Source organism: Heliconius melpomene, chromosome 10, assembly GCF_056956725.1.
Source record: "Heliconius melpomene rosina isolate 202511_hmr_F chromosome 10, ASM5695672v1, whole genome shotgun sequence".
Classification (NCBI taxonomy): domain Eukaryota; kingdom Metazoa; phylum Arthropoda; class Insecta; order Lepidoptera; family Nymphalidae; genus Heliconius; species Heliconius melpomene.
The window spans coordinates 6963541-6985505 of NC_140398.1; the positions used below are offsets into that span (position 1 = coordinate 6963541).

The window sequence follows — 21965 nt, forward strand, 5'->3', positions numbered from 1 at the left end:
AATTATCACTACACGTTATTCTTAAAAGATATGAATATGTCGCGGAGGACTTTTTTGTAGATCTTATTAAGAGGAACAATACTCCAGTACATTATTTTCATGTAGTACTTACCATTAAAGCAGCGCATGCGCGAAAGTGTATCAACGGGCAGGACTTTATACACATTTATCTTATTTATGTTAACTTACATAAGAATGTACAAATAATAAACTATATATAAACTTTTCCTGATAAATATTCGACCTAATGGTGAAAACCGCATCAAAATCCGTTGGATGGTTTAGAAGAAGAAGAGTTAGAAAGTTCAGACAGACACAAAAAGCGACTTTGTTTTATAAGATATAGGATAATTATGTAAATATTTATTGAACCACCTATCGATTGAAAGGTTTTGCGGTTTAATAATTCGATAACCATATCCAAGTTTAATTGGGTCAGTTAAATTATCCCCAACCATTTGCCATTCTGCCAACTTCTAATCATATTTCTAGGCGCGTGTCAACACTGTTCCTCTTCATAATGGAATGGTTGTAGTTATGTAATTAAAACTATAAACATGGACCTAAAATCTTAGATACAAATTTGATTACATTTGAATTTGTGTCGAAGTTCCCCAGTATTTGATATACAATTTTGATCCTTTAACTATTATATGAGTTTCTAAGAAAAGTGGAGAAATTTTTAATGACGATTCGGTCCAAATTGCTGTTTTAATTCGATTAGATAATGTGGCAAAAAATATTGTAAGATATTTCACAGGGCTTTTCTCGTAAATCTATAAGTAACTACAGTGTAGTGTAGTACAAAAGAAACAGGTGATAAAACACTCTGTTTTATACTATTCTAGCGACCCTCTAATCGCTCCACCCGATTAAACGTATTATTATAGCTGAAATATTCAGAATCTTTGCTATATTATTAGTATAAGCTATATTATTAGCTTACACGTGAAATAGGAAAAAATATAACAATATTAAATTTCTAATGACATCTAGAACTGAAAAAAAAACTTTATTACATTAAATTTTACAACATAAATATAATAAAGCGGAAGAGTTTGTTTGTTTGTTTGTTTGTTTGTTTGAACGCTAAGATCTCTGGATCTGCTGGTCCGATTTACTATGTTTTTGTTTTGTATGAAAGCTGCATTCTTCAGAAGTGCTATAGGCTATATAATATTACATTACACATATGTAATAATAAATTAAAATACTTTCTAATTTGCCATGCAATTTATTCTGCCATGTTAATAACAACCGACGTTGCTAAGCACCGGTTTGCAAAGTTTCTTTGTTGTTTTAAGAAAAGTCACCCAAAATGAACTTATATTTTGATATTCATCCTTATAAAAATAAATATATTATATAATATTTAATAAATATTCTTATTGTTCAAGCAGGCGTAGCCGCGTCCGGGTCCACTAGTTAAGGAATAAAGACAAGACGTTATGTTTTCAAACGCAACAATGAGAGTAAGTTGGATTATATTTGAATTAAAACAAAAGAAAATAGAAATAGGCCCTTTGTTTTTGTGTTGATTCAGAAATGATAAGGATAAGAGAGTCAATCTAAAGTTCGAAAGTAATTAAATCCTGGGTGAAAAGCTTTGGCAACTCCTATTTACAATTTATTGGTTTTACAAAGAAGTATTTCGTGTTTATTATTATTTAGGTATTAGTGTAAAAAGAATCGACTCAGAATTGTACGTACTAGTATTTAGTTTGTTTGTTTTTGTTATTTGTCATCTATTACGTTACATACACATTGCCATGGCAACGCGTATTGTACGCGTCAATCCGTCCTCTGTTATTTATAGTTTGTTAAGTTTGGAATATTTATCTACTAAAATATTTATTGTGACATAAATTTTTTAACATAGGAAAATAGGAGTCAAAAATGATGTCCCACATATCTACTAAACTACACAACGGAGTTGAATAGTAAATAATGATAATAAACAATAGCTAACTAATATAGGAATATTGTGCATCGGGCGGCCACTGCCATACGTCTATACCAAAACCGCACTAGGAAATAAAGCATTAAAGCGAGCGTATTCCAAGCCCTGTCCGGCCATTATTCTTGAACAGCCGAGCGGAACGCTGACCGAATTATTTTGACATGTCCGATATGACCCAGTAGTTGGAATTCGTTGTGGAGAGGTTATTGCGGTTTTCGTTTTGTTTTTATATGCTAAATTTTATCTAACATTGGTTTAGGTATAGAAAACTAGTAATATAATAATTATGTTTCCGTATATGTATAGGAATTTTAGTCATCGCCCGCAACTTTAAAATTTAAATATGAATTCTCATTTTTTCCTCGTTCCTGTAGATATTTGAAGAAATCCTCATGTTAGTGCAACCCAATATACTAAATAACCATTTTAATTCGTCTGTGAATTGTCTTTTAGTCTTTTAGTAACAGAAGAGTTTGATAAAAAAAATATTTTTCTGAGATAAATATATATAACCAACCGAATAAATTAGTTATGAGGCAACTATGCTGTTATGCTAGTACATATAACCAATATAAGTGAAGATCGATAACTCATTATAATCGGTATAGCTTAATTTATACAAATCATTAACTTATTAAATCAATATTGTCAAGCCACCCTATAGATACCAAAAATATTTTACTATAACATACTCCCCTGGTCTTGTAATATAAATAGGTGGTGTTTAGTTTTACAACATAACAAACTAACAGGGCTGGTAAGCGAAGATATAACGACGTGTCTCAACACTCTGTCCTCTCTGTTGACTCTACTATATTTGGAAAATAGTGAAGCTGAAGAATTGAAAAAAATAATAATGTGACCAGTAAACGTTAATCTACAAGATAATATGTTTTATAATAGCTGTCAATTCTCCAAGCTCGAACAGCATTACAAAATGGCGCGACGCACCGTCCAGCCATTAGTTCTAGTCTCAGAGTGACAGGAGCAGCCCCGTAGCGTCGCGGGGGACCCGTAAATCCGATAGCAATTAGTATTCATGCAGTGGAATAGACTTGGTTCCTGCGTTTGATGTACGGAGATGCATGTATATCACATGCAGGCTGAGGTATACTAAAAACTAAGTACTACATTATTATTTCGCAGTGGTTTGTATAATATTTATTATGTTTTTTCATTGAAATAGATGTATTAAGGCTATAAAGCTCAATAATAGCAATAAGCAAAAATTATAAACGTAAAAAAAGATATATATTTTTTCATCCAATCTAATGGTAAATTTACTGCATGAAATAGTTGTTATTAATTGAGATCCAGTCATATATTAGAATAAAAGTGACAACCACAAGACCACCGTTAAGAAAGAGAAAAGTAACATTTTAATTGTAACATTTTTTTTATCAATAACAAAATAAAAAAATCTATTTAAGTCCTTCCTGGACTTAGGACGTCAGAAAAAAAACTAGTACAAAAGCTCCACCGATAAAGACAGCCAGAGTGAGTGCAAAATACGTAACCTAAAGGCGTATTTTCCCATTCTTAGATTCATTCATGCGCGAGGCCTGTGTCACGTCACACAATCGCGCGTCACCCGAGGCCTGCCATTACTCTACGTCAGTCCCCTGCCACTATTCATATATTTTACTTTTGCTTGTGTCAGTCAGATATTTTATTTATTTTGCTCAGAAGATTGATTTAAATGACAAATACTATTGTAATCCAGTTACTTTAAATAATGTTTATAGATTTGATGTTCATGGAGGGAGAAGAAAAATAATAAAGTAATAAAAGTTATGTGCTTCAACTTAATTACTAAGTTGTTAGTTCAATTATTTGAAGCTTTGATTTAACGACATAATAAAAGAGACACTCAAATGGAATTAAACATTAAGAACTTACAGTCCTGAAGTGAAACACCCCCAAATTAAAAAAGATACTCGTATCGTATCTACAATAGATACAAAGTCCATGTTACAATTCAAATATAGCAAATTTAACATCAAATAAACAAAAAGAAATTGAAATAAAAAACGAAATAAAGAAATAACAAACACGAATGTAAATAGTATTTTAATTTTAAAATTGATAGCTCCCAACAGGGAATAGCGCTCTTTGTATGGCGAGGATCACAATTCTTTGAATGACGTGACTTCAAACGTAGCTCGAGTGCGATGCTACGAAAAATGTTGTGAAATTATATACATCTACGTAGTAACTGACGTGGAAAATAATAAAAATGTTTACATTTTACTATTCGTTTTTGATCCGTTACAGTCACTAGCTTTAATAAAAAAGGATTTTTGATATCTAGTAGGTTGTTTTTTTAAAATGTCGCTGAGTTTTTTTTTTAATTTGAGTTATTTTATACCATTGACTCGTGGTGCAGGTGTACTAGCATTCGATTGTTTACTCGATAGTTTATGAGTGCAAATCCCACTCGAGGAAATGAAATATTTCAATATTTTCATTTTCATGTAATAACTGTTAATAAGGCAAAACGTGGCGCTGAGTTTCGTTACAAGTTATTTTATAAGAAGTTTCGAAGTCGATCCGCATTCAGGCATCCCTGCTCTGGTGGACAAGGAGCGGCATCTCGAAATTCGATTAAGATGACTAGATGATGGGTGACGGACCTTAGCACATCAATTGCTAAGCTCCATCACCCATCATCAGCGCGTGCAATGGCCTGTGCTTATGTCCATGTGCACTCATTTTATATGAAATGAATTACAAATATAAGTTTATAATGATTTAAGGGGCCATAGGTATTTGATATTAATTTGTGCTCGATAGTTCCACACGATCTTGAGATAAATTATCATAGCAAATGCACAGATGGATATCAAAGTAATAGGATCACTTTGGTATTCATCCGTAAGAGTTCCGTTGTTACCTTTTGAGGTACGGAACCCTAAAAATGAAAAATGGAGTGACTTATTTCCCCACTATATCTGTCTACCAAACTAAATGTGTAAGGCAAGTAAAAATTAAAGAAAATAATATACAAAGTGCAAATTCAACAACACCCCAGTAAGCTCTACATGTCGTAAATGAAAAGTCCCAAAATGCGATTCGTCACAAAGCGCCCGACTGAAAACTATCGCTTTGTACATAGAACGTGTATTACGAACGTTATTTGATTTCTGGCTGACATAAAAACTTGCTTACCAATAAAGTTGCTGCTATCGACTTTTGTGATTTTCAATATTTTTGCCATATATATGAAACTAGTACTAGGAACAAGTTGTACGTTCGAATTGGACGACGTCTGACGTTGTAAACGCAATGGTTGTGGGTTTGATCCCCACTCGAGAAAATGAAATATTTATTTAAAATTTATATTTTCATTTCTTCGCTCTGGTATCGAGGTAAATCGCGGCGTTCAGTTCCGCCCCTCAACATACAATACCTTCAGAGTTCGGCGCAAAATAGGTAACGGAATTAAACGTTTTAACACTAGGTTCCCTCTGCCTACAAAAAAATTTTTAAGCAAAAATATTTTATACAATAAAAGTGATTCAATATTGATGAAACATCAATATTTCATATAAAAAACATTCACATATTTCATATCTCTACATCAACTAATTACCAACTGCAACTGACTACATACTCTACTAAAGTATGAGCATACTCAAAAATATCAGATTTTAAATAAATATTTGCTATATAGTAATTAAGCAATTCCAGCTTCAACTACAAGCTTTGGTAATTTAATTACGCGGCGAAATCTAAACTCAATATGTACGCAGTATTTAATTAAATGACTAACGTCTATCCTGACACGTCAAGTGTACTACGAAATTTAATTAAACTATAGACAATAAAAGAATTACTGTTTGGGTTTCGGGTAGTTCGTGTATTTAAATTGTATTATTGATTCGAAGTATAATAACTAAATTTCAAAATGTTTGTATAAATAACTAATCTCTATCAATAAAATGTATTCCGCACACAGCAGGGTAGGCAGAAGAAATCTAGTGTTAAGACATTCCCCACATTCTGCCGAATTCTGGAGGCACTGCGTGTTGAGTGGCAGAACTCAACGCCGCCGAATTACTCAATTTATGTATTAGTATTACCTACCTAAGGTAAAGAAAGCTCAGTAATATATCGTTACCCCAATTACTCCTTTAGATATGTGAATTAAAAAACCATTTTATAGAAGAAACTCTTTAACTTTAATAATCGCGTAAATTTGCGACACACCCAGCTGACTTCCTACATGCCCATTCTTAAGTTCGGAGAACTATTCCTTCATCCTAATAACAATACTTCTCTTTATAAGCCAGCCTGTATACTACAATTTTCTCGTATATCCTATAATTTTCGAGATATTATGTGTTAAGTAGTGGCACTTAACTCAGCAGTAAGTCTTGTTACCACACTGAGGAAATAAAAACAATTCATTCTTAGACGCATCCACAGAGGTCACGTCTACAATTAGTGTCCTCTTATCTATATATATAAAATCGAAAGGTCACTCACTCATCACGAAATCTCAGAAACTACAAATGCTAGGAATTTGTAATATTCGACTTCGAAGGGGTTGATTTTGGGGTCGAAAGTTTGTATGAAACTTCGATACTACAAATGCTAGGAGTCTCAAATTTTGCATAGACGTCACTAGGACGTAGTCATGAAGACAGAAATTAATAATAACATAGTTCACGCGGGTGAAACCGCGAGCGGGCCGCTAGTATTATTATATAAATATATAAATGACGACGTTAATGTATGCTTATATTACCATTTTCATCAAAATAATAAAAAAATATTACAAATTAAGTTACAAAGTTCACAAAAAGTAAAGTTTCTGTCACCAAGCATCTAATATGGCGAATGAAGTTAAAGGGAAAAAATACTAGTACGTGCACGATACTGTAGAGGTGGAGTCCCCCGCCTACATAAGCCTACATATAAGTATAACAAAACAAATGTAAAATTTTTACCATTGAAAAAGTTTCATAATATTCATTTGACGGCGGGACTTGCTAAGTTTTAAACCGATTTCTCGCTCTATCGTTTACATGGAGGTAGTATTAAAATATTCTGTTATTAATTTTACTCTAATTTTAAGGCCTGTTGAGTAGCGGCATCCAACGCTACGCTTTATCTTATCGTAGCGGAAAAATAAAAATAAAAAAAACCGAATCGAATTAACAATCTTTGCGACAATAATAAGATACTATTGTACTTATTTATAATAGCCATATAATAGCCATAGTGCTAAGACATTTCGTTCTCCACTTTTCGCCAAATTCTGGAGGCATTGCGTGATGAGTGGCGGAACTTAACGCCACGCTTTGCCTCGACATTACAGCGAAGAAATGAAAATATAAATTTAAACAAACATTCGATTTCCTCAAGTGGGATTGAATATACAACCAGTTGCGTTTACAGTCACATTTCTGCCCCTGCGCCAAGACTGGCTTCATTAATTTGTCACTCTGTCGTACAAAAAATCCCAGTCAGGCCCTATGAAGTCGCAAGTTTCATCACCACGACTGACAGGACCATGTGACATGTAACGTTTTACTTAGCATTGCTTTTGAACGCACCTAATAGTAATATTAAACGCTACAGGCAAATAAAAGCTCGCTAGAAGCACAAAGTGATGATTAGAGGGATGACTACACAACATTTGACGTAAAAGTGTTGTTCATTCTCTCTTTCTCTCTCAAAACAACTCTTAATTTGGATGGAAGGTAGAGAACGGAGTGTTTTAATATTTGTCTCCGGATAGACGGAGTATCCGATCTGCTGTGCAAGTAAAAACGTGAAACCGCTACTAAATATATTTTATATACACTCACTCAAACAATTTCTTGAAATATAATCCAGAAAGTTACAAAATTAATGTCATATGGAGGATTCACAGATGTTTTGTTTAAGTAATTATTTAAGTCAATTATATTTCTTTCTTTAACCTTGTTTTTTTCACCGTGCGCTGTATATAGTCATAGTAGTAGGTAGGCAATGGGAACCTAATATTAATACACTCCATTTTCCAAGTTTTCGAGACTGATTGTCAAATAGCGTAACTGAACGCTGTGGCCTATCTAGTTACAATAGCAACGATATAACAAATTCCATCAGATGGAAAGATATTTTATTAAGGATAAAAATATTTTTCATATTTTTTGAAATACTTAAATATTATAATACGATTTTAGTTTAACAAGTGGAACATCCAAAGGAATAAAAGAAAAATTAAATTACCATGAACAAAATTAAGCTTCTTAATAACTGAGAATTTCTGTTGAATGCTGAAAGGATTTGTTTCTTAAATTATGTATACATATTTTTTATTATGTAGTTGATAAGAAGTTTTAAGTGATTTTTTTGTTATTTGTAATATAAATAAAAGATAGCTAGATATATTGCGGCGTACACTTAACACACAATGTCTCGAAAATTGAGTGATCCTAGGGAACAGAATGTGTTAAATCTAGGTTCCTCCTACGTACCTGCATGCATTCAAGACGCAATGCCTTAAAATTTTGCAGGAAATGGGAAACGGAAGTGTCTTAATGAGAATGGAGTGTCTTAACACTAGGTTCCCTCTGCCAGCTCTGCCGTGTATGGGATACACGTGAAGTGAATAAAAAATCCTATTAAAAGATATCTGTCAAAGAAATCCGGACAAAACGCTTAAATATGCGGTTGAAGTGTACAAACTAAATATGCAATTATTACACTGTAACAAAGGCGACGACTCTCGAGGGGATGGAGGCCGACTAAATTATCTTATTACGTAGCTTTTGAATTTCGTATAGGAATAGAGTATCTTCTCTATGGGTTTGTTAGAGACTGATGTATGTACATATGTCTATATAATGACATGGATTGAATAAATAACTGTAATATTAAAATATTAAAAAACCTGTGAAATTGAGAACAATTATGGCGCAGGAGTACCAGCGTACATTACTTAAATCAAAGCAAATTGGAATATATACATTCAAATGATATTTAAGGAGTTTTTTGTCTAACCTCAGCTTCGGGAGACCTCTATTGACCTTCGAAAACACAGTATCAAAAATATTGGAGGAAGGTCACGTAAAAAGCATGAGGACCCCCTGAAGGACATGTGTGAAGAGGTTGATGACTCCGTTCTCTCTGACTAACCCGCTAGGGATACAGCGTGAAGCCAAGTTAAGTTATCATATCTAAATGTTATTAAAAAAATAAACATCAAGTAAACTCACGCTCTTAACTAGTTCAGAAATATTTTTTGAATCATCAGATTTTTTCTTGGTCATTTTCCTTGACGGAATTACGCTCATTATTAAAGAAAACTGAGTTCGCATTTTACTGAGAAAGAATTGTTTTGTTGTTATTGTGAATTAAATGGTTATTACGACCAAATTAATTTTCTATTAGACGAGGAAAATTGTTTGATAAATATTATATGTATGTAATTATCTTTAAAGCGATTTTCTTAGTATTTTAATTATAAGTTAATAGATTATGAGAATACATTCTCATAATCTATTGACTTAGTAAGAAATGTACAGGACAACACAGTAACTCTATTTTTGATGCTTTAGTCAGGATACCTACTTTGTGCCTTCGTATTTATGAAACTCAGATTTATAATTTCTATTTTTCTTTTATAATAATTATCTCCCGAAAACAGAGACACAGAGAATAACGAAAATAATTCCGCATCTAAATTATCTTAATTTAAATCTAAATTATTTTAAACATAAACAAAAAACATACTTTTAACTGTAAATTGAAAAGGCAGCCACATCGTAATTGCATCGTTACATGGCATTGGGGTTAAAAAATCATAACACCATGACAAATAGAAGGACTAGTTATATCTTACTTCAGCTTTACATAGGGTATGTAGAGAGAAGCTAGTGTCCAGACATTCCATTCTCAGCTTTAGCACTACGTGTTGACTGTTGTAACTCAACTCAGAATGAGGAAATGAAAATTCCTTGCCCCAATGAGAATCGAACCTACTGCACTATATTGCCGTTAGTAATGTATCTCAAATATTCTAATATATCACATAGGCATACTTCTAGAGCCCTGATGAGAATATTTCATTTCGACCCACTTCATGGACGCTCTAGTTATTCCATATTAATGAAACCCTGTAAGCGTTCCGAGTAATAAAGTAAGATTAGACTCATTGTAGAGCGCGATATTGCCTCAGCTCGTCGCTACGGAATATTGTATGGGGATTGTACTATGTAGCTTTACGTTATACATAGTATCTAATATAGAGAAAATGGTAAACGAAATGGTGGTAGGTTCGATTCCCATGGGGGGGGGAATAATTATATTTTTTTCTTTTCTCTCGTCACAAAACATTGCATGTTGACAAAACTTAACGCCTTGTTTTCTCGGGTGAAATGGAAATAATGCATAATTTCTATGAATATTCATTAATTCATTAATTTAATATTAAATGATGATTAAACCATATTATGTAAATAAATAGCCAAAGTACAGAGATTATCCAACTGAAACGAGCTGCAGCTTTACGTGAATAAACCAATAACAGGAAACGGTACATTGCTTTTATCGGTACTATGTATGTTGTATTGTCCAAACGGAAAATCCCTTATACAAAAATTTTATTTAATAAAAATATAAAAGATTGGAAATCAGTGTTAAATCAGTAAACAAAGCAGTGAAAAGTGAGAAAGACGAAGATAATTTCTTCATCGGCGAGTTTCATCGATTTTTTGTTAAATTAACACTGTATCCGATCATAACAGGGTAGGCAGAAGGAACTAGTGTTAAGATACTTCGTTCCCCATTAGGACACTTCTAATCTATATTATTAAATATTGTAGGATATTTTTTGCTAAAGTAAATAACACATATATTATAAGGCACTTGTGGAATTTAATAATAATAAATTTTATATTATTGCGAAGCGTCTGACTACGGCTACGTTTTAAGTTAGATTCCTAATTGGGAGAATAAATAATTTTCATTTTACAACACGGCAAAGGGCGACGTTTAGTTTCGCCACTCATCACATAATGTCTTAAAAATTGTATAGCCCAAAAACATGGGTAAAAAATATGGAACAGAGTAAATTTATTAATGGAATAAATTGTTCCTTCTTGATATAAACGATAAAGCGTGAAGCTGCTTCTATGATTTCGTTCAATCTAGTAAAAAATAAGTAAGAATAAAAACTAATTGATCTAAGATCTACAAAAACTTGAAGTAAACTTTCTCTCGTAATTCACCAACTATTGTATCTATTTGTGCCATTAAACATTCGACAAAGCACACATGAACTATTCCCACTCACGCCAAATTTGTCCAATAAATACCATAATTACAATTCACTCATACATTCGCCAATATTACATCACAAACAAAAGGCTAGGGTATATAGCGACACGTACATACATACATACATAGGTATATGCTATATACCTGCTGGCCGGACGCCAGCTCGCTCCAGCATAAAAGCCATTACCTACGTACTATTGTCACTAATTGCTTCACTGTACGGATATTAAAATATTTGCGCTACAACCGCCTATAAATGACAACGGTTGCATAAATCAAGTATGCGCGTGGGGTTTTGTATTTCGTGAGTATTATGGATATTATGATCGTAGTGCATTGATAAGAGAGGGTTAAATGCGGCGTTGGGTTCCGTCATTCGTCGTGGAACGTCTCTAGAGCTTCACGTTCCATCCTCGGTTCAAACTTCATGGTATATCCCGTAATAACAGGTGGTGGAGTCTAATGTAGTGTATTGACTTACCGTCTTCACTCTAACGGAAGTGGGGAAATGGAAATAATTCGTTACGCCACTTGAAGATCAACTGATGGAAAGATGGTATTTTTTAAACTAGGTCTTAAAACCTATGGCTTCAATTTTACTATTAAATACATGTATTTGCATTTATGAGAGAGAAATTTTACTTTGTCTTGGGCTCTGTCAGCTTATACACTCCAGTAAATATTTGGAACGGGGAGAACAGATGAAAATATTTAAGATTTAACAATTAAATCAATTTAGGTTAAAAAAAGGAAAATATCAAAAACATGAAAACTTTCGTAAAAAGCTCTTCTAACCGAAACAGTGATATCAACTGAAGTTGTTTCACTATTTAAAAATAATAATCTCATGTGAAACCAGTTTTTTCATAAACGTGCAGCTTCAGCTAAGCGCCTTTTATTATTTAATCTTCAAATGTCGTACAAAAAATGGAAAAATATTTTAAAAAATTATACTCACAAAAATTATGAAACTCTAATTGCTTTAGAGTGCGTTTTTGAGTGTAAGCATTCTGACAGTTGCAAAAAGTGTTTAACGGATAGGCGAATAAAACAATAAATAACTTACATTTTATCTTTCTGCTAGCAGCTACAAAACACGGCGTTAAGTTTCGCCACTCAACGAGCAGGAAGAATTAGGTGGTAAGTGGGGAACGGTATGTCTTAAAACTAAATTCTTTCTGCCTACCCGGCTATGCGGGAAAAAAGTGAAGCTGCATTTTTAAAATAAAAGAACTGCAATAAAGAATGCACGCAAGAATTAGGCCACGCTACAGTCCCATGTTTAATCCAAGAATTTTGAATTTTTACGCTTTTGTTGCACTTTTTTGTTATAACGGTAATGTGTTTAAATAGTTAGCATGCATGGTATGTGTTTTTTTTTGTTATATTTATATATATTTTTACTGGTACATCTGACTGTAAACACGAAGCGACGGTGTGGGTTCGATTCCCTCTCTGATGTATGTCATATTTTATTTTACTTGCTCTAGTGAGAAGATTTTTTTATTTATGTGCAGTAAAGGATATATAAAAAAGTGCGTCGTTAAGTTCCACAACTCAATACACAGTGCCTAAAAGACTGGGTGATGCATGTGGAACGTTGTGTCTTTAACAACTAGTTCCCTCTGCCTAACATTCTATGCGTTAAAAACAAGAAACTGCTTTTTATCAATGTTATTGAATAGAACATACAAAGATCTTGAAACTTCGTAAAAGCGATTTCAATTTTATTTTCCATTAATTCATATACAATAAATTTCTATAAATATTAATAAATAACACTGTTTACATTGCATTATGAATACGAAACGGCTCGCTTATATTTATTTCTGGGGCTGGTCGCGTAAAACAATCAGCGTAGCGAAATTGGGACACTTTTTTCGTATAAAACAATACAAAAGATATCCAATTTAATTCCGTATTTCAATTCCATTGTTTGACCAGTTAATATGAAAGTTGGAGTCGTGTAAAAACAGGCGAGAAACCGCTGGAATATCAATGCGTGGACACGAACGCTGCTAAATTAGCCACTTTTTTTATTTGAGCACAGTAAAATTATTGCTTAAACGCCTTATAACTTAAATTTCCATATATAGATAGGCAAATATTTTTTTTTTATTTTTTTTTAGCTTCACGCTGTACCCCGTAGGTATATAGCAGAGTAGACAAAGGGAACCTAGTGTTAAAGATCTACGTTCCCCATTGGCTCAAAGAAGGTGAAGATGAAGTTCGTTTTTTCTGGTCATGTGTTTCGATAAATCCTCTCCTAGTGCTCCCCCAAAACCACACAAATGCTAATGTATAAACATTCTAACTTCACTAGTTTCCAAAAAGGAAGAGTTTTATATATACATATTATTATATTACCTAGTGGACCGACGCGGCTTCACCCGCTTGAATCATACGAATATTTATTAAATATATTTATGAAATTATTTTCAGTTTGGGGGTAAATTGTAATAAACCGTGAAACACGTGTTCAATGAAATATTTTTATGAGCCTAAATTTCAAATTTTATAAAAATCGGTGGCGATTTAAAGATTTTTCCATACAAACTTCCAACCCCTTATTTGCACCCTTAGGGAGAGAATTCTAAAAAACCATGAAACACATATTTAATTAAATATTTTTAAGAGTCTAAATTTCAAATTTTATAATAATCGATGGCGTTTTAAGTATGTTTCCATACAAACTTTCAACCCCTTATTTGCACCCTTAGGGGGAGAATTCTAGAAAACAATGAAACACGTGTTCAATTAAATACTTTTAAAAATCTAAATTTCTAATTTTATAAGAATCGGTGCCGATTTAATTTTTTTTCCATACAAACTTTTCAACCCCTATTTCGCCCCTTTAGGGTTAAAATTTTTTAAAATCCCTTCTTAGTGGATGTCCAGATTACGAAAGTAAACATCTGTCCAAATTCCACGTTTCTACGCACAGCGGTTACGGCTGTGCGCGCGTCTTACCTCAGTCAGTGAGGACAAGTCCTTTTATATATATAGACTAGCGGACGCGCACAGCTTCGCTTGCGTATTTAGGGGTGAATTCTAATAACCCATGAAACATGTGTTCAATGAAATATTCTTAAGAGTCTAAATTTCAAATTTTATAAAAATCGGTGGCGATTTAAAAATTTTTCCATACAAACTTTCAACCCCTTATATGCACCCTTAGGGGATGAATTCTAGAAAACCATGAAACAGATGTTCAATTAAATATTTTTAAGAGTCTAAATATCAAATTTTATAAAAATCGGTGACGATTTAAAGATTTTTCCATACGAACTTTCAACCCCTTATTTGCACCCTTAGGGGGTAAATTCTAAAAAACCGTGAAACACGTGTTCAATTAAATCATTTTAAAAGTCTGAATTTACAATTTTATAAAAATCGGTGCATATTTAAATTTTTTTCCATACAAACTTTCAACCCCTATTTCGCCCCTTTAGGGTTAAAATTTTTTAAAATCCCTTCTTAGTGGATGTCCAGATTACGAAAGTAAACATCTGTCCAAATTCCACGTTTCTACGCACAGCGGTTACGGCTGTGCGTGCGTCTTACCTCAGTCAGTGAGGACAAGTCCTTTTATATATATAGATTACGTTTTAAATAAGATAATACCTAAACAGCTCGAAAAAGAGGGAGTGGACTGGTTTGAGTCCCCAAACGTTAGGGATCGTCGGGATAAAGCTATAACTGTTCCCGTGATCCCAGTGCCGCTGTAGACATTACCACAGAGCCTCACAGCTTATATAACTTGTAAAGCATATTAGCTAAGTGTGAAATTAACAAGAATTAAAGCAAGTACGCAATTAATATTGCTAAGTAATTTATTTATCTCATATAATTATATCGAATATTTCAACTTAGTTGTAACGTTGTTTGAAATATAAAAGTCAACATTGACTTACTGCACTATGTAGTACATGCAGAATTGAATTTAGCCACTAAACCAGAAAATGGAGGATAGAAGTGTCTTAATGGGAACACTAAGACACTTCTATCCTCAGTGAGGAGCGGGAAGTACTTTTCTAAGATATTTCTTTAGAATAACACTTTAAAAATATGTTATAAATATCGTTATCTCTAGGCATTTGGTATCATTTGCTAATTCGACAAACCTTGACATTAACCTATGACTTAGTGGTCGGAGCGCTTGGACGGGATCCAAAATATATATTGTGGGTTCAAATTTCGCTACGTTCAAATTTTTATACGGCTTCTAAGAAACTATTGTTTTTCCTAAGTGCATATAATAAATATCACTAGAATATCACTTAAAAATACTAAAAATACATAAAAACTTTAGTATGGAAAATCACTTTGTTTTATCAATTGTAGTCGAACAATTCAGACGTCTACATGACGTGTTAAAGCTACGGTCATATGGATATATGTATGTATATGTCACTATATATTCGATGTTACAAAGCAGAGCCTACTATTGATTTTATTGTAGCGAGTTGAATTAAAAATGGACAAAGGAATATTTTTGCAAATAATAAAAGAAGCAGCTTCACACAGTTTCCACAAAATTTTCGAATAGCGTTTTAGTGACAGAACTTAACGCCGCGTTTTATCTATTACTATTAGTTTGTCAAGCTTTATGGTATAACTAGCGGACGCGCGCAGCTTCGCTTGCGTATTTAAGGGTGAATTCTAATAACTCATGAAACATGTCAATGAAATATTTTTAAGAGTCTAAATTTCAAATTTTATAAAAATCGGTGGTGATTTAAAGATTCTTCCATACAAACTTTCAACTCCTTATTTGCACCCTTAGGGGGTATATTCTAGAAAACCATGAAACATATGTTCAATTAAATATTTTTAAGAGTATAAATATCAAATTTTATAAAAATTGGTGACGATTTAAAAAAAACCTATACAAACTTTCAACCCCTTATTTGCACCCTTAGTGGGAGAATTCTAGAAAACGATGAAACATGTGTTCAATTAAATACTTTTAAAAATCTAAATTTCAAATTTTATAAAAATCGGTGCCGATTTAAATTTTTTTCCATACAAACTTTGAACCCCTATTTCACCCCTTTAAGGTTAAAATTTTTCAAAATCCCTTCTTAGTGGATGTCCAGATTACGAAAGTAAACATCTGTCCAAATTCCACGTTTCTACGCACAGCGGTTACGGCTGTGCGTGCGTCTTACCTCAGTCAGTGAGGACAAGTCCTTTTATATATATAGACTAGCGACCCTATTGCGGCTTCGCCCGCTTTTACTACTGGATTATTCATATAATGTATGTTTGCAAAGCACTTAAGATAATGTGAAAATTAATTAAACCCTAATGCAACCCGCATTTTCGTAGTTTCAATAAGGATTTTCCAATTGTTTTACACAGCAAGGATTTTTTTGTAGGTACCGTAATTTTAAATCTATGCTACTAATCTTTTCAAGTACTTATTAAAATATATTTAAATGACTATTTTTAGATAGTTAAATGACATTAAATAATACATTCAACTCGAATTATCCAACACGTGCAAACGCATCTAAATCTTCGTTGCTATAAAGGCAGGCGGGTTTTTTTTTTCGAGCTTGTGGTTAATGCTGAAGAGGGTATTCTGTCCCTGATGAAAAGCAAGCACTACGTGGCTGCCTGTGACGAAAATTAAATAGAATGCATCGGCCGGGAATTGAACGCGAGCTGCCCGCGTGGCAGGCGAGCATTCTACCACTGGACCACCGAGGCGTGTAAGGCAGGCGGGCGCGGCGGACTCGCTTGTATAAGCATAACGTCGCGAGGCGCGTTTCGCAGCAAGGATTTTTTGATATTGTAACAACTTCTAAAGTACTTATTAAAATGAAAAACAGAAAAGACAGTTTTGATCTACATTAAATGGCCAACGTAACTAATATACTTATTTATATGCTGAGAGTAAGGGATAAGTGAAACTTGACTCGATACAGCTGATGTGTGAACGGCGTGATGTGTCAACAATTAAATGCGTTTTTCTCTAAAACTATTCGCAATTTCGAAATAGTTTAAAAAGCAAATTTTATCTTCGTTTAACGTAGAAATTTAATAAAGTATTTTAAAGGATAAGAATTAATACCATTATGGAGAAATATCCCTCACAATAAAAAATATATTGAAATTACTATTTTTAGACAGAAATATGATCACTACATGTTATTCTTAAAAGATACGAATATGCCATCGCGGACTTTTTTGTAGATCTTATTAAGAGGAACAATACTCCAGTACATTTTTTTCATGTAGTATTTACCATTAAAGCAGCGCATGCGCCAAAGTGTCTCAGCGGGTAGGACTTTATACACATTTATCGTATTTATGTTAATTTACATAAGAATGTACAAATAATAAACTATATATAAACCTTCTACGAAAAACACTCGACTTAATGGTGAAGACCGCATCAAAATCCGTTGGGTGGTTTAGAAGAAGAAGAGTTAGAAACAACAGACAGACACGAAAAGCGACTTTGTTTTATAAGATATAGGATAAATAAATAAAGGCCAGTCGTTACGCAGAAACACAATGTGCGACTATAAACGCGACCGGTTGTGGGTTCGATCTCCATTAGAGAAAGTATTTGTTTAAATTTATATTTTCGTTTCTTAGCCCTGGTGTTGTGGCAAAGTGCGGCGTTGAGTTCTGCTACTCAACACGCAATGCTTCCGGAATTCAATGGAATGGGACAGAATGTCTTAACACTAGTTTCCCTCTGCCTACTCTCTTGTGTGCAGTATAAAGCGTGAAGCTGATTTGATTTTGATTTAATTTTTAAAAAATAAATAATTACCATAAAATATAACAGAAATTACACAAAATCTATTAAAATTTTCAATTTAATAGCTACAGTCTATATATCCTGCTTAGAACAGTTAAAATCATTGCTACGAGTTGATCGCTCCCATCGAGCAATCCTCTATACTCTACAGTATTAATGCGACCATCGCAATCAAACGCGGATTACTGACAAAGAGGTCTCTGACGGCCTCTCTTGGCCTCCGATCAGGCCTGTGATTGCATTTCAGGCTTACGTAAGCTCGGATGAACGATCTTTTACACTCAGTATTGAAGTTTTAAGAAAAAGTTGCTTTTAAATGTTGTGTAATGAGTTTTGTGAACTTTTTGGGCTCTTTTGAATGGGTCAAGGAGGTTTTAGACTAAGTTTCAATACTTAAGTTTACAGTCTGCGAGGTGTAACCTAAGCTTTGCATTTGTGTGAGTGTTCCTACATAGTGTACGTGTGATGTCAGCCGTCACTCTAGACGCATACCTTGTTTAACCTAAACCAGATTATGCTGCTTTGTGACAACCGGCTTTCACCTTTATCCTATGAAATAAAGAAAAAGAGAACCGTGCACCCAACGCTGTTCTAAATGATATACCGAAGCTATGCGTTATTAGTTCAAACGACACATAAAATTGTAGAAGAATTTACATATTAAAGTTTGATCCTTTGTATATTTTTTTTAAAAAATCTGTCTCTACTTTTACTAAGCGCTCTTTTTAAAGTATAACTTAAGCCTCACGAACTATAATATGTATATGATTTAGTTATATTTCATATTGTAATTTTTCTTTTCACCTTTTACTAGTGAGGTCAGGAACAGAAAAATTTAAAATTAAGAATCTATATTTTGCCTTAATATTTATCTCAATAAGGTACAGTAAGCCACTATATCTTGGCTCAATTAAAATATGGTTGACAGAAGGCAGTTGTCATAAACTTAATCTCTACAAAATTTTATATACGTACGTTTTACCATATATTCCAATATACGTCCATACATCACAAACCAAATAAGGCTACCGTGAGACGTTGATTGCATTTCAAGCTTACGTAAGCTCAGACCAACGATCCTTCGAACGAAGCAATGTGGAAAGCTTAAAAATATGGATAGCTTTAAAGACTGGGTCAAAATCTGAAAGCTTTTGAAATAAACTTTCAATATGTATATTTTTCTTCACGTTTTCCATTACTTTTTATTTACATATTTTTACGTAATAATAATTGTTATTATAATAAGAATATTTTTTTATTATAAGTGAACAACAGAGTATTTCTGCCTATTTTCCTATGTGAGAAAAAGCGTAAAACTGTTTTATTTAACAATTATTATATTAAAGGTCTTATGGCGCAGTTGCACAAGCGTAAACGCGACGGTTCAGGGTTCATTTCCTGAAATTGTTATACCCGAAAAATGAGGAACGTAAGTAGCAGTCTTATCACTAGGTTCCCTACACTGCCTTTCCTGCTGTAGTTAAAAACAAATATTCATTGTGATTGTGAAAGTAAGAAATTAATTACCTATTTAAAACGTAAGATAACTAAGAGACATATTAAATACACAGAATATTCAGTTAACAAAGACAAATGAAGTATTCCAAAGCTCATGCTTATTCCGTTAAGGAACTCCTGAGGGAGGCGTCGTTACTTGTTACAGTTATTACCATTGCAAAGCATCTAAGGTTACGTTCTTACTGATATTACTGATATACGTATATTATTTTATGTGTGCCGTGCTTTTATTATTTAGAATGAGTGGCGGAACTCAACGCTGCGCAGGGTCGTATAAGATTTCTTTTTGTACCTTCACGCTGAAACCCCACTCATAGAAAGATAGACAAAGTGAACATAGAAACCTAGTATTAAGACGCTACGTTTTCCACTTTCTATTGAATTCTGGAGGCATTTCATGTTGCGTAGCGCAACTCAACACCGCGCTTTGCTTCGTCGCCGGAATAAAGAATTTAAACTATTAAATATTTCATTGCCTCGAGTGGGAATCAAACGCACAGCCGTCGCTTTTATGGCATATATTAACAAAACTATGTAATAAACCTGTATGGTAGTATGTTTAAAAATATCTGTGGGAAAAGATCAGCTCCAGTGTATACCAAACTTAAGCTTTGCAAGGATTTGGCGGATAATCTCTGATGTTCCGAACTCGAATGGTGGAATTTTGAGTACTTCGAAATAGTAGTTATTTAAGTGATGCGATAGATAGTGGTTTACCTATCTTAAATGAATACTATAGATTTTATAATACATATTTATTAGGGTACCATATCTAAAAAGAAAAAAATGGAACCCTTGTATGTATGGATGTCCGTCCGGATGAAAGTAGTAGTACTTTTTAGGAATTTCGTTGTGTTTGAGTAAATTTCAGATTTCCAAGAGATAAATATAATAAATAATTTTATATATGGCTTACAGCTTTTCTGTGAATCATAGAAGATATCAAACTTCTATTGTTTTATTTACAAAGACTGTAAGCGCGACTGTTGTGGATTTGACTCCAACTCAGGGTAAGAAATTGCAACACGCATTTGCCTTATGGAGTAAAAAACGTGAAAAAGTATGTCAAAAACATTAATATATTTCTTATTTCAAATACTTTAAAATCATACTACATAAATGAATTTTGGAAATGCACCTATTCAATAATATTTTTTAAATATTATATTTATAGCTATTTCCTTGACGTAATATATAAGTACTAAGTTATGTATAGTACATACACGTAAGTTATTTACAACGAACAAACGTTAGTTTTTTACTAAATTTAGCTGTTCCAACAGTTTGCACTGCGGTCGTTAACGAGCGTTCATCAGGGACCACAAATAGATACCTGACTACATATTTATTTTACTTTAAAGAAAATGTTAAAAAAATCTACGAACCTAGAGCTAGACTCTATAATTAAGCAATAATATCTATATTATCCAATATCAATTTTCTTATTTTGACTCTTGTACGAAGCGTTGACTTCGTTTCACTCTGTCTACTTTTCCTATATGCGTGACACAGTCAAATTGCAAACAATAAATATACATTATATTTAAATGCTATTATACAAAAATATAATAAACTTAATATAAACTGGCACACTACCGTGACGGAACTGTCGTGCAGGCGTGACGTCATTAACCATTGATCCCTTTATTAGTAATCAAATCACGTACCGCTTAACATCTGCTATTAATCTCTGAGCACAAGTTAAGTTATACATTATACACAGATGTGTATATGTTAAATGTTGGTAGAAGATGAGCAGTAGGTAGAGTTTGTTCTAATTTCATGTAGGGGAGAATATGGGTAAAATGGAACAAATATAGGGGATAATGTACGCGGTACATGTTGATTTTTACGGTGACCCCATATCTTTTCACTGAACTAAGGGACGTCGCGGTGTAGAACTCCACCAATTAACATGCAATATCTCGAAAAACAAAGGAAAGTGGGGATATAAATGTCTTAGTACTAGATTCTCTTGATAGGCCAAGCTTTCACGCTTTTTCTCTCACTGCAATGAGAGAAAAAGCGTGATGCTGTTTTTTTTTTTAATATTATTAAGCTCTAATGTGTTATATTAGCACGACTGTCATCCGATCTAAGCCCTTTAGTGGGATCACTTACTGGGCTAATCCAATTGTCAGAATTGTAGAGCTCGACTGCAAGTAATGACTATGGTTTGTCGACAATTAAGACTAACTGCCTAACTGTGCATCACAAAGCACAGGAAAGATAATGAAGATAAAGTAAAATAACTTATGTAATTATATGGATTTTCCATAGTGTGGACAAACGTTTTGATGAAGTTTTAAAGAAGAGAAGAAGATAAACAAAAAAAAAAAGGAATCTCAAACTCACCCAGTGCGAACTGGGCGACTGCGCGAATAGTGGAGAATGGAGTGTCTTAACACTAGGTCTCTTTACCTACCCTGCTATATG

The 21965-nt window shown here is 33.3% G+C and overlaps 1 protein-coding gene across 1 annotated transcript in view; it reads right to left on the minus strand.

The window, feature by feature from the left end:
* LOC146535363 (cell adhesion molecule Dscam2-like) overlaps positions 1 to 21965 on the minus strand; it is a 138049-nt gene that overhangs the window by 102251 nt on the left and 13833 nt on the right. The gene's annotated exons all lie outside the window — the stretch shown is intronic.